General features: G+C 43.4%; 1 long non-coding RNA gene across 1 annotated transcript; it reads right to left on the reverse strand.

The window, feature by feature from the left end:
- Window positions 1-534: 534 nt before the first annotated feature.
- LOC116794474 lies at window positions 535-14,208 on the reverse strand. Its single transcript, XR_004359810.1, has 3 exons — window positions 14,019-14,208; window positions 10,081-10,173; window positions 535-679 (listed from the first exon to the last, which is right to left on the reverse strand). It is a non-coding gene; the product is annotated as an uncharacterized LOC116794474 (long non-coding RNA).
- Between the last annotated feature and the right edge of the window lie 388 nt (window positions 14,209-14,596).

Genomic DNA, 14,596 nt, shown 5'->3' on the forward strand with positions numbered 1-14,596 from the left:
CTGGGATGAAGAGCTTTCCAATCCCTCCCATGACAGGAACAGGCTCAAGCCTTGGCACTGTCCTGTCCTTTGCCACCCAGTCCCCAGGGGGTTATCCCAACATCCCACACTGCAGTGAAGCCCAACTTTTTAAGCAAACAATATTAGATCTCAAATATTTTATCCACTAACACTGAAATGATTTTTGCTATACTTTCATGGGTCAGAACTGAATGTAGGACCTGCTCAGGTCTGTGCCCTGCGTGTTCCTGGAGAAGGGAGAGGCTGGCTCAGCTTTCCCTGGGAACAACACCATCCTCAGCTGGGAGGAATGTTAGTTCTGCAACTTGAACAGGGGTTGAGAGACAGGTTAAAAAGGCAGTTCTTTGAATGAAATAGTTCAGGAAGGTAGGAAAAAAATTAATGATGGAAGTGAATATGGGTTTTTCTGAGCCATCTTGTACCTGGCAGAGCTGATACAGACCCAGAGCCAATAAAGTCTAATAATCTTCTTGCTCATTCACTCCAATGTCTCTGCTTGGACACTTACAATTCTGGGTAAATAGTAGGTCCATTAGAGCTGGGTATGCAAAGAGTTGGCTCAGATCCTTTGGCCTCAACACTTTCATAATGTACTTAATGGTTTCTTCATACACTTTAAAAGCTTCTGTATCTCAAATGTTTCACCATCCATAGAGATCTGCAATCCAGAAGATGAGAGAGTAAAAAAAATAGTCTTTTCAGACAGTTAAACCCAATCTTTTTATCCCAGACAAAGCAGAAACCCAATTTTTTTGAAAATATTTGAGGAAATTACCACAACATGAATGCAAACAAGTACTACAGTAATGTAACTCCTGCTCCAAATACACATCTTCCTGTGGGATTCTGCTCATGTAAATACCATCCCTTTTTATTTTTTTAGATTTCACCAAGCATGTGAAGTGAATACTAAGAGACATTGTTGAATTGAAGACAAATTATTGAAATAAATTTAGATTTTCTTAGTTCCTAAAGCTGAATTGAAAAATGAGTGCTCTGTTTCTCTGTCATGCAGGACTGAACCCTAGTTAACATGGCCTTTGCAGTGTCTTCCCACATCAAGACATGGAAGTAGACAGAATTTATTAATATTTTCTGGTGACAAAATATACTAAATTGCACTTCTTGTTAAGATTTTTAGCCTGTTCTTTTCTACTTCCTTCCAGGAGCATTAAGTAAATTTGTCTTCAGAGAGCCACATTTATTGTGTTATTGTAATTTCTTTTTGAGAATAAAAGACCTATAATTCTACCTTCTTTGACTGAGGCCACAGTCATTTTGTTTGCCCCCACAAAGGACTTGGGACTCCTGCCCTGGATTTCCCTCAGTTCCCATCCTCCCACTGACTCTGACCACGTGCATCTTCCTCCCCTTTTGACATCCTCAAGCTGGGAACTGTCAGCTGGGGTTTGCTGGAGCAGCCCCAGGTGCTGCCGTGGCCATCAGAGAAGAACATCAGCCCTGAGACCATCAGAGCAGAGAACATCAGCCCTGAGAACATCAGCCTTGAGACCATCAGAGCAGAGAACATCAGCCCTGAGAACATCAGCCTTGAGACCATCAGAGTAGAGAACATCAGCCCTGAGAACATCAGCCTTGAGACCATCAGAGTAGAGAACATCAGCCCTGAGAACATCAGCCCTGAGAACATCAGCCCTGAGAACATCAGCCCTGAGAACATCAGAGTAGAGAACATCAGCTCTGAGAACATCACCCTGAGAACATCAGCCCTGAGAACATCAGCCTTGCTGGAACAGCTCAGTGCTGCCTCCAGCATCTGCCCACGTGCTGCAGGACTCTCTGGCACATCCACACTGTCTGCTGGCAGGAAAATTAAAAAAAAGAAACAAACCAGCCCTCAACACACGCCCAAACATCCAGCTCCAGCTGAAGTTAACTCTTGCTCTAATGAACACAGAAATCTGACTATATCTGCTTCAAACAGCAAGGCTGACAATGAGAACATCACTTATGCAACCCACACTCAGTCTCCTGCAAAGCTGCAAACATGATACAGCCATAGAGGAAGAAATTCTGTCAAAATTCATGTGGTTACTGTTGCTTGGGAAACCACTTCCTTGGTAACTCCAATGCATTCTCAGCACGTCTCAATATCAATTTCTCAGCAGCTCTCAGACACACAAACCTGCAGTGTGGTGTGAGGAGAGAGCAAGGGAAACAAAAAACCAATAACAACAAAGCCAACCTAAAGAAAAAAGGAGAGAGTGAGCAAAAGATTTGTTATTGCTGTTGTTTCCAATATGTCTAAATGAAAAATAACGTAATCGAAAATATATCTGGAAGTTGTTTTTAACATTGTTTGGAGGAGAAATTGTTGAAATATGTCAGTAAGTGTGTCTTGAATCCTAAGTGTGAGGCTGGAGAGAGGTGCCTGTGAGGCTCTGGAGACCTGGCACTGAGCCTGATACGGGGAGTTGGCTGCCACTGGGATTTTCTCTGTTCCAGTTTATCAGGACATTTGTTGCTGAATCCACACCACACTTCAGAATTCAGCTTCAGCAAATATCTGTTACAAACCACTCATTAGTATTTTAACCATAATTCCTAAAAAGCCATTCCAAGCCCCAAGCCCTTCCAGAGGCTGCTCAGGGGGTGCCCTGGGCAGGGGATGCAGGTGCCAGCAGGGGATGCTGCTGCTGAAGCAGAGCCCGTGTTTGTGCTCCTCCCAAACAAGGAGCTCTCTGCTCACAGGGACTGACTCCAGCTCTTGGCACAGAATGCAAAACTTGGGTTATTCACCTTTTCATACCAAAATCTCTTCTGCTTACCTGATCCTCCAATTTCTCTCTAACAGGTCCATGCAGGCAGCTCAGCACAGGTTTTGTTCAGGGGCGACATAAGGGAAATCTAATTTTTATATCAAACAAATGGAAGAAATATTCTAGTTGTAGCACCAGCCATTGTTTTTTCAGTTTTGCTTTTTCTGGGTCTTCCATCAGAACCATTACTGTATCATTCCAATAGCCCAAATTAAGTAATAGGGAGAAAGAGAGAAGAGGAAGCACTGAGAATTAATGTCCGTTGAGTGTCCTGTGCCCTGTTCTTACAGGGCAGAGCAGACTCCACAGCCTGTGCAGTGCACAAATGGGCACTGGAGGTCTCTTTTTCCACAGCTGGAAGTGATTGGGGTGGCAAATAGGAGGCAGCAGGACCTCTCCCCTGCTTCATTTGTATTAACTGGCTTAGGACAGAATGCCTCTAAAAAAGCATGAAAAATAAAGAAATAAGGATACTACAGAAATGCTTTAAATCAGCTGATTCTCACTGTAATCAACTGCTCTTTGGATGTGTGTCTGTTTAAATATATGGACTTGTGTCTGTACATAGACACACAGACACTCCTGCCTTTTCAAGGACAGTAATATCTTCTTTTTATACTTTTTCGCAGACAAAAAATTAACTGTCTGAAGTTATTTTGTTCTCACAGGAGGAGCATCAGCAAAAAGTATGAATAGCGTCATTTTAACACCTTTAGTTCAAGCCTGCCTTCCTCCCACACTCCAAATGGCAGAGGATGTACGTAAAACACAGCTCTTCCAGGAACTCAGGAACTGCTGGAGTCAATGGAAACACTGGTGCCAAACTGCAGTAACAACCTCATCCCTCTCCTGGTGCTGCTCCCTGCATTAGACACAGGGACAAATGAGGAAATGTGAAAATGGCACACAGAGCTTCTGGTTGTTTCTCTGGGAATCCAGCAGGTTGGATACCTGCAGGGTAAAGTGGGGCTGGGGGAGAGGGCAGGGATGAATTCCTGAATCCTGGGAAAGGGATGAGGGAGGGATGTGACAGGTCTGGGCAGCAGCAATGGAAAGGGCAGGACCTCTTTTGGTCATGAATACCTGGGTCAGAAGTAGTTTCTCATCAAGTATAATGTCTTAATTTATAAAAATAAATGAGAATGCCCAGAGCAGTTGGACTGATGGTGTGTTGTGCTGCTGTTCTCAGGCAGCTGAAATCCTTCTTCAGCATTTGGAGCATGACAAAGGACTGTGGGAATGCCAAGTGTCCCCATGGCTGAGCCAGCACCCCAAGTGTCCTGGCAGAGCTCCTGCCCCTCCCTGCACAGCTCAGTCCCTCCAGCCAAAAGCCCCAAGTAGCCACTGGGATCAACGTTATTTCAATACTGAGGCCATGAAGGCTCTAGATGTGAATGTGAACTTGTCAGTCTCCTGGTGCATAATTATTGTTTCCAAACTATTCTTTGATGAAAAGCAGGAAGTTCTGTAAAGAAAACCAAAACAAAACAACCGAACAAAAACAAAAGCCAAAAACGAACGGGAAAAAAAGACAAAAGGGAATGGGAATGACTCCGGTTTTCTGCTGTGTTTTTTTAAGAAGTTTTTAAGGGTTATATATTCCAGAAATGCACATGTAATAGAGTCTCCATTCCTCTCCTGTCAGCACTACTGTAGTTTGAATTTAAACACTGCAGTGAGACTCTTTCCCTGGCTTGGATGAAAGAAAAATGCTTGAGTATATCAAGTTTATGTGTAAAAGTCTATCACTGTGATCTCACCTATAAATTTGCATCTTGTAGAATAGTTATATATTATTAATACAATAATTCATAAATATATCAATTAAACATGGCATAGGCTTTCATAAGCATAAAACTTGCTTCTGTGTCTAGAGTTTGTTGAGAAAATATTTCACCAGGCCCAAGAAGAACTGAGGCCAATATCAAACACATGTGAAAAGCAGCCTCTGGTGCCAGAGGATGTCAGGCTTCCCCTTGCATGTGGCCTTTTTCAGGAAGCACCATGGAAAACACCACAGTGCCAGGAGACTTTAGGATTTCACTCCATCATTTCCTAACTCACTTAAATATTTGAGGGCTACTAAACACCAGGGCTCCAGGTTTTGCTGAGCCATTGTCCCCCAGGGTGGTTGTGTGAGAAACACTATTACAGCCCATTCTGTGGGTTATGAAATGTAGAGACAACAGATATACATCCTTGTCATCGTGGTGCCCTGTGCTGACTGCACTGAAGTGATTGCATCTGTCAACTTGCAGTGATTCAAAAATCTATGTTTAGAGAGGTATTTCATCATACCTTCTGTGTGTAGTTCCTAATGTCTTTCATTCTGCTACTTGAATGAAAAAATGTTCTCTAGACTGCAAAAATTCATATAAGATGAACCAAATCAAGCCAGTATCTTTGAAGTCTCTATACATTGACATTTAACTTTCTGTCTCCAAACACCAGCTAAATGAGAAACTGCCACTCTCACTTGGACTACATTTTGATTTCCCCCAGCACACCAAGTAACATTTCCCTTCAAGAGGACCCCACCTAGTCAGGGTGGGATGACTTCCAAGAGATGCTTCAGACAAAGAAAACTTTGGGAAAAATAGCAGCTTGATTTTAAAAAATAGTCTTTCACTATCTCATAAATCAGAGGCTCTCTCTGTCACTCTGCCTTTAAATGGATAAATATTCCTGCTTCTTGCATATTGCTGGCTTGATTCAAGGAAAACCATCCTGCTTTTTCAAAGCCAGGGTGTGTATATTTGATTTCTCAGAGGATTCAGTTAAGTCTACAGTCCATGGGACTGAACTGAGATCATTATTCTTGCCTTTCAAGAATTCATTTGCAGGTACATCAGGTTTTCTGTCCATTTTTTAAAGTATGTTTGCCATACATCTGAGGGAGGAGTTCTTTTAACATGGAATGAATAATAAACCACCATTTATCTTTTACCATGGTGCAGATCAAGGTACTAATTTACGTTGCCTCAGTGTGCAAGAGATACTGGATTTTTGGAGATGAAGCACAATGTGATTAAACCTGCTTCCAATGTGGTTTCATTACAGAATTTTGTCAGTGTCTGTGAATTATTCCAAAGCATTCACAGAAAGCTTTATTGCTCTTCAATGTTAGAATACATGGATAAATTTTCAAAAGAAATGCTTTTAATATAAGAGGTTCCTCTGAAGCATTTTTGCACAGACACAGTAATTAAGAAGTGTTACTCAGAGAACAACTGGGCTGGAATGTGGGGACTTGTAGTCAGAGCAGGGATTTACACAGACCAGGGACAAACATCCATGGCTCTTGCACCTTTGGCTGCAGTCCCAATCCCTGGGATATTGGGATTCTGTGCCATTCCCACACTCCTTGAAATATTCCTCACACTAACAAAGGGTGATCTGGAACATTGCCCGTGATGTTTCTGAATCAGGACCAGCAACATCCCAAACTTGGGCTCCCACAGCAGCCCACTGTTGCTCTCTGATGTTTTCACAAACTTAATTTGCACAGTTTTCATTTGTTTCAGTTCAGAATAAAGAACAAATGTCAAAGCCCTGCAATTTTAAAAGAGCTTCCATTTCTCAGGCAGCTTCCCTACCATTTCTACAGAGCTTTCCTGTGGCCCAGAGGAGTCACATTATCATAGACAAAATCCAAACACACTCCCATGGAGTGCAGGTCTCCTCCAAAATAGGATAAACAAGCAATTTGTGTAAACACGAGTTCCACCTTCCCCTGGAGCTGCAGGGAGCTCCAGCACAGTCAGGCCCAGACAAGGCAGGATTTGCAGAGGAGCACCCAAATCAAGACCCTGTATTTCCAACATCCTTCTAAACCCCAGGCAAGGAGCACAGGTGGCACCTTTAGGACACCAGGGCAAGTCCAGAGAACAGCACTGGGCAGTGGGAGCAGCTGTGACAGAGGGAAAGCAGGGATCTCCAAGGAAAGGTTCACAGAGCCTTAATAAGACACTATTTTCAGTCCATGGCCTCACCTCTTCCAACACCTGCCCTTCAGCCCCACACCACAGCTTCTTCTCTCCCATTTCCCCGTGAAATCCATTGTTGGTTTGTACCCACTCTCTCCCTCTGATTTGCTTTGGGTTTTTCCCCACTGACAGTCTCTGTGTTCTGTCCCTCACTGGTAAGTTTAAGGGGGAAATGCAGCTGCTCTCACATTGCCCAGGTGGCTCCAAGCCCCAGGAGATGTGATGGATGTCCCTGAGCTCAGTCAGGTCTGAGGGCAGTGCCCACTCTGGCCCTGCAGGACCAGTCCCTGTGCCCTGGGCTGCCTCTGCTCCCCACCCAGCAAGGTTTGCACTTCAGCTACTCTGTTCCTTGGGTACTAAAGCCCCACCTGGAGACTCCACCTCAGAGGATCCTGGGTTAGGGGAGCCCACAGCAAATGAAGACCCCAATTGTACCGGTGGTTTTTAGGACTGAGTACAGAGCTAAGCCAGTGACTCCCTTTCTCTCTTTCTCCCTGTTCTTCCCCACCCACACCCAGCTCCACCATCTCACTCCACCTTGTCTGTATCTATGGTGACCAGACAGCACAACTCTGTTCTGTTCTTGGATAACATCATTTATCAACACATTTACTGACACATGCATGAAAGTCCTAAGCAAGCCAGGTAAACCACAAATGAGACAACAGGCCACTATTACACAAATAAACCTTTTCCTTCCATCCTAAAATCACAGGGTTTAGAATGAAAATTGGCAAGAGTACAGGTTTTCCTTTACTATCCTTAGAAGGTGACAGCTGTGTGACATTATTGATCACCAGGGGCCCTGAGAGGTTCAGGCAGCAGCTCCTGAGCTGTGGGGCAGCAGCTCCTGACAAAACAAGTCCAATTGATTCTCGCATTCAGCCTCTGCTAAAACAGTGGCAAATCATATGCCAAGGTGGTGCTTGTAGGAAAACAGCTGGCTTGGAATTCCAAACCTAAATCCCAGAACATGCACAGGGCTTAAGAATCTGATTCACACTTTTGCAGACAAGTAGGCTCCAGTGTCATTAATGGAACTAAATGCTTGAACTCAAGCAGATTTTTTCCTTAAATCTAGCTTATTTCTTTGAATAATATTAATTGTTCCAGATACTTCATTTTCTTAACATTGAGTTTATATCCATTTCACATTTCCACAAAATTGAGTAAAGAGAGAGTCTGGTCAAAAATAAAAGTTTTTTCTTTTAGTTACTCCTCTTGTTACACCACAGTAATGTGACACTGTAAATACAAAACATACCCATAATTGTGGGAAGGACTTGTATGAACAATGAACTTGATGTTGCTCATGTTGCACTCGAAGTTATCTCAGTTACACTGAATTTTCTATATTGTTACCAATGAAATGGAAAAGAAAAATGAGGCAAAATGAACAATTTTACTTGGGAGCAATAGTCTATGAAAAGATCACTTCATTTTTTTAAAGAGGACAAGGATCTTAATTAAAGTGATGAACTATTTTCCTATGCAGGAGTAGCCCAAACAAGGAAGAAAACTAGTACTGGATTTCCAGTTGTCTTCCCAGAGCAGTAATTACAGTCTACATTAACCTTTACCATTCAAAAGCTAACCTATGAACACTCTGGTTCTTCACTAAAATCAGCTTTAAAAAAACTTCTTTCATTATTTATGAACCTTCAGGTTATGCATGAACTTCCTGAGGTCCAGAGAAGGTTATTGGCTCCCAGGCTTCACCCAGCCTACAAGGTTCAAATTTTACATCCTCAAAACTTTTTGCCCCAGCCCCTTGACATTCTCCCTAAGCTCATTTGCAATGGTGATGTGTATACTGTGCATTTCTTTGGCCCTCCTTTGGGTACATCTCTCACTCAACACTGAAGTCAAAGAAAGTTGCCAATACCACTGCAGGAACGGGGGTTTTATGCAAACACAAAAAGACAAGTTTAGCAAATTGCCTAAGTAAGGAAAGCAATTGTTATAGACTGTGGTTTAGGATGTATTTGAGTAACCTTTCAGGCCTTCAGATGAACAAACCTTAATTAAACTTACATTTTGAAAAATGTGGTTTTAATTCAACTGAATTAAACTCTTTCTGTGCATTGCTGGTTACAGACATGACTGACTGAAGCCTACTTAGAAAATCAGGGGACAGGACACAGTGTTGGACAAAGTTCAGGAGAACCACTCTGAATCTGGTCCTTTAAACCAAGACATTGAGACATTTGAGATCCTCTGACTATTTTTGATCATTTTATGGTGATTTAGAGAAAAATCAAACCAGAAATCCTTTCAATTTTTCTTGCCTCTCTTCTTCCCCACATTCACTTAGAAATGTCCACTCAGTGGAATATATTATGGGCTATTTAACCCTGTCAAGAAGCCATATCGATTAATAGCATAATAGTCTTACCATATATTTTTCTTATTATACACTAAAGCTTTATGGCAGAATTCCTGTGGATGTACTTCATGTAGATAATGATTTATAGTATATAGTATCCTGAAGGCATTTTAAATCTGTCTGCTCCCTTTCTGCCTTCTTAGAAGGAGAAATTTTAACAGGGAACCAGACTTTTATGCCCTTTTTTTTTTTAAATTTTGTTAAAACCAGGCTGATATTTGAAGGATTCTTACAAAAAAACGGCAAAAAGCTTTTAAAACTCAAAGGGCAAATTTGGGAACTACACAAGTAAACTGCCATTATCTGTATGTTAGGGCAACTTGTGCTTCACAGTCCTTGCTGTCCACTTGCTGTGCAAACTGCTCAGGAGCAGAAGAAACCACGAGCTCCAGGAGCCAATCTGCCACTGCTGTCTGTTTATGCAGCCTGATAGAATTTACATGGGCTGGCAGACAAAATTGCCCTTTGCATGCTTTGTCTCCAGGGGAATTTGGAAGTATGTCCAAGTTTTATAAAATAATGATAATCACACAATACACCAAGCACAAACAGTAGATTTTCCAGGGGCCTTTTCTGAGTAAGTTAAATCTGTGGCCAAACAGAAGATAACAGATAATACTTAAAAGAAAAGGAACAGCAACCCATTTATGCATCAAAGTTAAAGTGGGTCACTCTGCAACATAAAGCACATTTTTAGTGGATATAAATTTAGCAGCTCTCTGCAGCATTATGCATGACAGCAGTCTTGTGATATTTCAAGTACAGAACAGGTCCCTGGAGACACCATGTAATTTATAGTGGACTAATCATAATAAACTGTAGCAGGCAAAAAGGAGCTGAGTCCAATGAAATAAGGAATGTTGGTCTGTTTGTCCTGTAGGAATGTTGTGTTGAAGATCCAACTCACCTGAGATCACACAGGAACAACAGGGAGGTTCGTCTGTTGGGTGAGGAAAAAAAAGCCAAACCAGAAGATCTCTTGGTGTTTCAGAGTGAGAACCTGAGAAAGCAAGCAGAAAGGAGCACAACACACTTCTTGAGCAGAGTAATAATGAACAACCCTCTCCTGCCAGTGCCCAGTGCTGTTTGTGCTGGCAGAGCTTTACAACAGAACCCAGTGGTACCTGCAGGGCCCAGGCTCTGCCTCCCTCAGCTGGGCTGCACCTTCGTCGGGCCCCAGCTGCCTGCAAAGGCATCTTTATTTGTGCCATCCCTGGTCCTTCATTGTTTCCTGCAGCCCTTGCAGGGACACTGAGGGGTCTCTCTGCTCCGTCCAGACCCAGTGACCTGCATGGAGGAGGAGAAGTGAGCAGGTTAAAGGTGCTCTTTGCCAACACAAGGGCATGTCCAGCATGTCCATTCAGGGATCCACACACCTTACAGTTACTAAAGTTTAGGTTAACCCATTGCTTTTGAAGGTCTGTATCGTGTTGTTACACCTGGAGAAAATGTATGGGTTTGGATGTTGGACTTCATTCCATCAGCACCAGGAGCTGTTACCTCCTACTGCTTTCCTGTAAGCAATCTGAAATAGGGAAAACCAGCTGATGGATGGCTGGGCTGCAGTTAAAGGACAGGGAAACATGCCATGCCAGAGGAGCACGGGTGTTTACCTTGAAATCTTACAGCATGAGGGAGAAAACAACCTTTGCTTTTCATCTGCCTGTCCCTTCCATTTTTTTTGTTTCCTCCTTTTGTATATTTTTGTCTGGATCTCATATAAAGGGTTTGTTCCCCTCTCTTTCTCTCATCCTTAACTAGTTTGAATGTCAAACCTGTTCAGTAATCACATTGCTTTGGGTAGTAATGAAGGCAAATAAATAACACTTAATCTTTCTTAGAGAGATCTAGAGACCCTTCCAAAACCCATTAAGGCTTGTATTATTCACTGGAATTAGCCAAGGTCTTCATGTTATATTTCCAAACTTGTGTAAGAAAGAAAATGCTAAAATTAACGGTGAGGGAGGAGGAAGAAAAAATTTGTCCTTCCTACAGTCTTAAACCCTTCTAATTTTAAAGTACGTTGTGAGTGGGAGAAAAAAGAAGAAAATAAATTAGGCAATGCAGTTTGCACTTCTTTGCTGCTTGGGAGGATGGGAGGGAATTAGCTGGATTTCCCCTCACTGAGGTTCTTTTTCTTTTTTCCCCTTTTTCTTTCCAGTGATTTTTTTCTGTCTGTTTGACACATATCTCTCCCTCAGATATCTTTTGAATGATGACTAACAACAACAACAATAAAAAAGCCTCAATCTTTCATAACCTAAAACACTGAAGCACATCAAACCCAATTCAATTTGTCTGCAAATCTTGCAGATAAATCTTGCTGCCCTGACACGGAGGTTTCGATCTGTTTATTATCCACATTCCTTCTCTTGCCAACAGCTTCCCACCTGAGGAAACAATTTCCTTGCATGACATGGAAGTGGAGATCTGACCCTCACCAAAGGGACTGCACCATGACCAAACCAGCTTTTGTGCTGGGGGTTTATCCCTGCACATCTTGCCCTTTGTGCTGCTGTCACAGAGCATCTGACAGGACTTCACTCCCTGTCACCTGCAGGACATTGCCCCCCTGGGCTTGCCTGGCATGTCTCTCCACATACCTTCATCAGCATCAGTGCCAGAAGATTTCAACAAAGGGTTGCAGATTAAAGTCTGACATGATCAGTCAGACTCTTCAGAAAAGATCTTTGGAAATGTTTAACAAGGTCACAGTCCAGTTTCACGTGGGCTTACAAAGCAGCAGAGCACAGATGTACCAACCCAGCTGAGACCTGTGAGCCCCTGTGAGCACACATTCCATGGACACACAGGGATCTCCACTCAAGGACCACTGGGGAACTTTGGAGCACCACAGCTGGAAAGTGCACAGTCTGCAGGACTCAGTTTTTAAAGCATTTGTAAGGGAGCCCAAGCAGCCTCTGTTCCCTTGGCTGCCTCCTTTCCAAAGCAGAGCAGGTTCAGGGCAGTGCTCTCAGCTGGAAGCTGCCCTGAGCCATCCCAGTGCCCAGATCAATGCACTCTGTCAGCTCTGACAACCTGTCACAAAGGGGGAAAATACTTTTGTTCCAAGAATAAGATGTATTCAAAAGTTTTGCCCTGACACTGAAGTAAACACTCCTTCTCCCCCCAAAAACCTGCCTGGGCCAGTCTCAGCCAAGGCAAAGGTGTCTCCTGTATAAGCAATTCTCATCACCTGAATACCCAACCCCCATTTCTCCACAGAACCAGCTTTTTTTTTCTTAAATTTCTCACTTGCCTGGACTCATCTGAACACCATAATAAATCAGTCACTCCAAATATCCCTCAAGAATAACAAGCATTACAAATTAATAATGTCATGCTGGTCATTAATTTTGATAACCAAAGCATGTGGGTTACTGAGCATACTTGCTATGTAGTTGTAATGTTACATTCCCTTAATATGCAGCAGTTACAATGTGCTCCATGCCAGGGCCCATTATTTCACTGATTCACAGCTGTTCAATATTTGACAGATGCATAATTTCATTCTTTAACATGCTGATTTTCCTTTTATTAGTTAAGAACTGAGATGTTAGATAATTTTTGTCATGTTTTGTTAATTTTAGATTATAAAGATACATTCAACAGTACAATTTCCCAATAAGAAGTTGCTATTAAGGTTTCTAATTTGCAATCAAGTAAATTGATTGAGGGAGAGGTCACGTTACACAAGTCATGACGTGTTAAAGCTCAGAATAAAGGAAATAAATTATTCAAATACTCTATAATACTAGTCTTATTTTTGTGCCAGTGAATTTGATATGACACCTGTTAGGATGTGATAACATTAAATGCATTTATAGATACAGACAGATGAAATGGCAGATAGACAATTTTGTTTTGGAAATTATACTCACCAATTAATATAAATATTTTTAGACTCCAAAATCATAAACAGTCTTAAAATTGAAATATTTGCTTCCTACCTCGTAATAATCTCTGAAAATAAGGGTCAACAGTAAATCACAGAGTTGTGACAGAGCAGCTGTGCTGAAATTTGAGTCTTTTTTCAGAACCAGGATCTCCTGTTCAGAAGCTTCAGAAGAAGATGTGGTATCTTAAAGAGGGAAGGCAGGAAGTCAGACTAGAGCTTTCTTTAACAGTCTGGAATATTTTCCATCTCATGTTCCATGTCTCCTGCACCCAGCACTCCTCACTCAGCACAGCTGTGAGACTCAGCTCTGTTCTCTCTCTGCAGAACTGGATCTTCATCCCAGAAAAGTGGGACAGAACTGATCCCCCAGGAGAGCAGAGCTCTTTGGGGCTGCTACAGAGAGCAGCCAGGGGGGGAAATTCAAAAGGAATCACCAACTGCTGCCTGCATTCCCAAACCAAAGCCAGGATTTGGCAGTTTTAGCCCTTGGCAGCCTTTGGTCTGATGGCCATTTGTTCCCTTTGCTGGTCTCCATCTGCTCCCCTGGTTGGATCAACCACAGCATCAACTGTGGGTGTGTAGAGCTAAAGCTGCCAATAACTGCAGTTGTATCACCCAAGGAATGATCCCTGGGGTTTGGGAACACAGGAGGGGTTCCCTTTCATTAGAGCTGGGATGGCAGAGAACAAGAACTGGAGGACATGAACTGCCCTCTCAGCACAGCAAACAGGTGTAAGTCTGAAGTCTGTTTAGGGCTCAAGGTCCACGAGGATAGAAAGCAGCAAGAACAGACCTGTGTCAGTGACCATGTTCCCTTTGGGGAGCACAAGAAGACCCCAGTTTCTGATCCCTGTGAGTGCTGGCACAAAGCTCTGAGCAGAAGGAGCCCAGCAGTGCAGACCCCTCTCATAACCACCCTCAGCTGCTCTGTCCCCTGGTCTGCTCACCTGGAATGGGGTTTTTATGCAACAGAACCACTCCAACAGGAAAATCTGCTCAATCCACCAGCCCCAAAGGAGCAAAAATTTGCTCATCCGGGATCTCTCCTGTTTGATGGTAAGTAAGAAGAGGAAGGAAAGGAACTTGGGACTTCCATATCTGAAGTGCACACAGTCAGATGTTAAGACTTTTTCTGTAGCAGGAAATACCCTCCCAGCAGGAACAGACCCCCCCCATTTCTGGGAGGAGGACACCAGACCTGCCCAGCAGTGACAGGCTCACAGGAGCTCACTCTGACCAGGCCTCACCGAGCACACTGCCAGCCGCTCCCCCTGATCTCGGCCTTGTCTGAGGGAGCAGCCCCAGATCCCCCTGGGTGGAGCAGCCCCAGATCCCCCTGGGTGGAGCAGCCCCAGATCCCCCTGGATCCCAGACACTGCCCTGCCCCGAGGGCAGCCCGGGCCCAGGAGCTCCGTGTTCAGCTGCCCCCTCCCGTGGGATCCCTGCCCTGAGGGGCCTCAGAGCCCCCCTGCCCGACCCCTCCTGCCCCAAACTCACCCACACTCACCTCAGGTGAGATCCCTCA

The sequence above is a fragment of the Chiroxiphia lanceolata genome, chromosome 15, assembly GCF_009829145.1.
Source record: "Chiroxiphia lanceolata isolate bChiLan1 chromosome 15, bChiLan1.pri, whole genome shotgun sequence".
Taxonomy (NCBI): domain Eukaryota; kingdom Metazoa; phylum Chordata; class Aves; order Passeriformes; family Pipridae; genus Chiroxiphia; species Chiroxiphia lanceolata.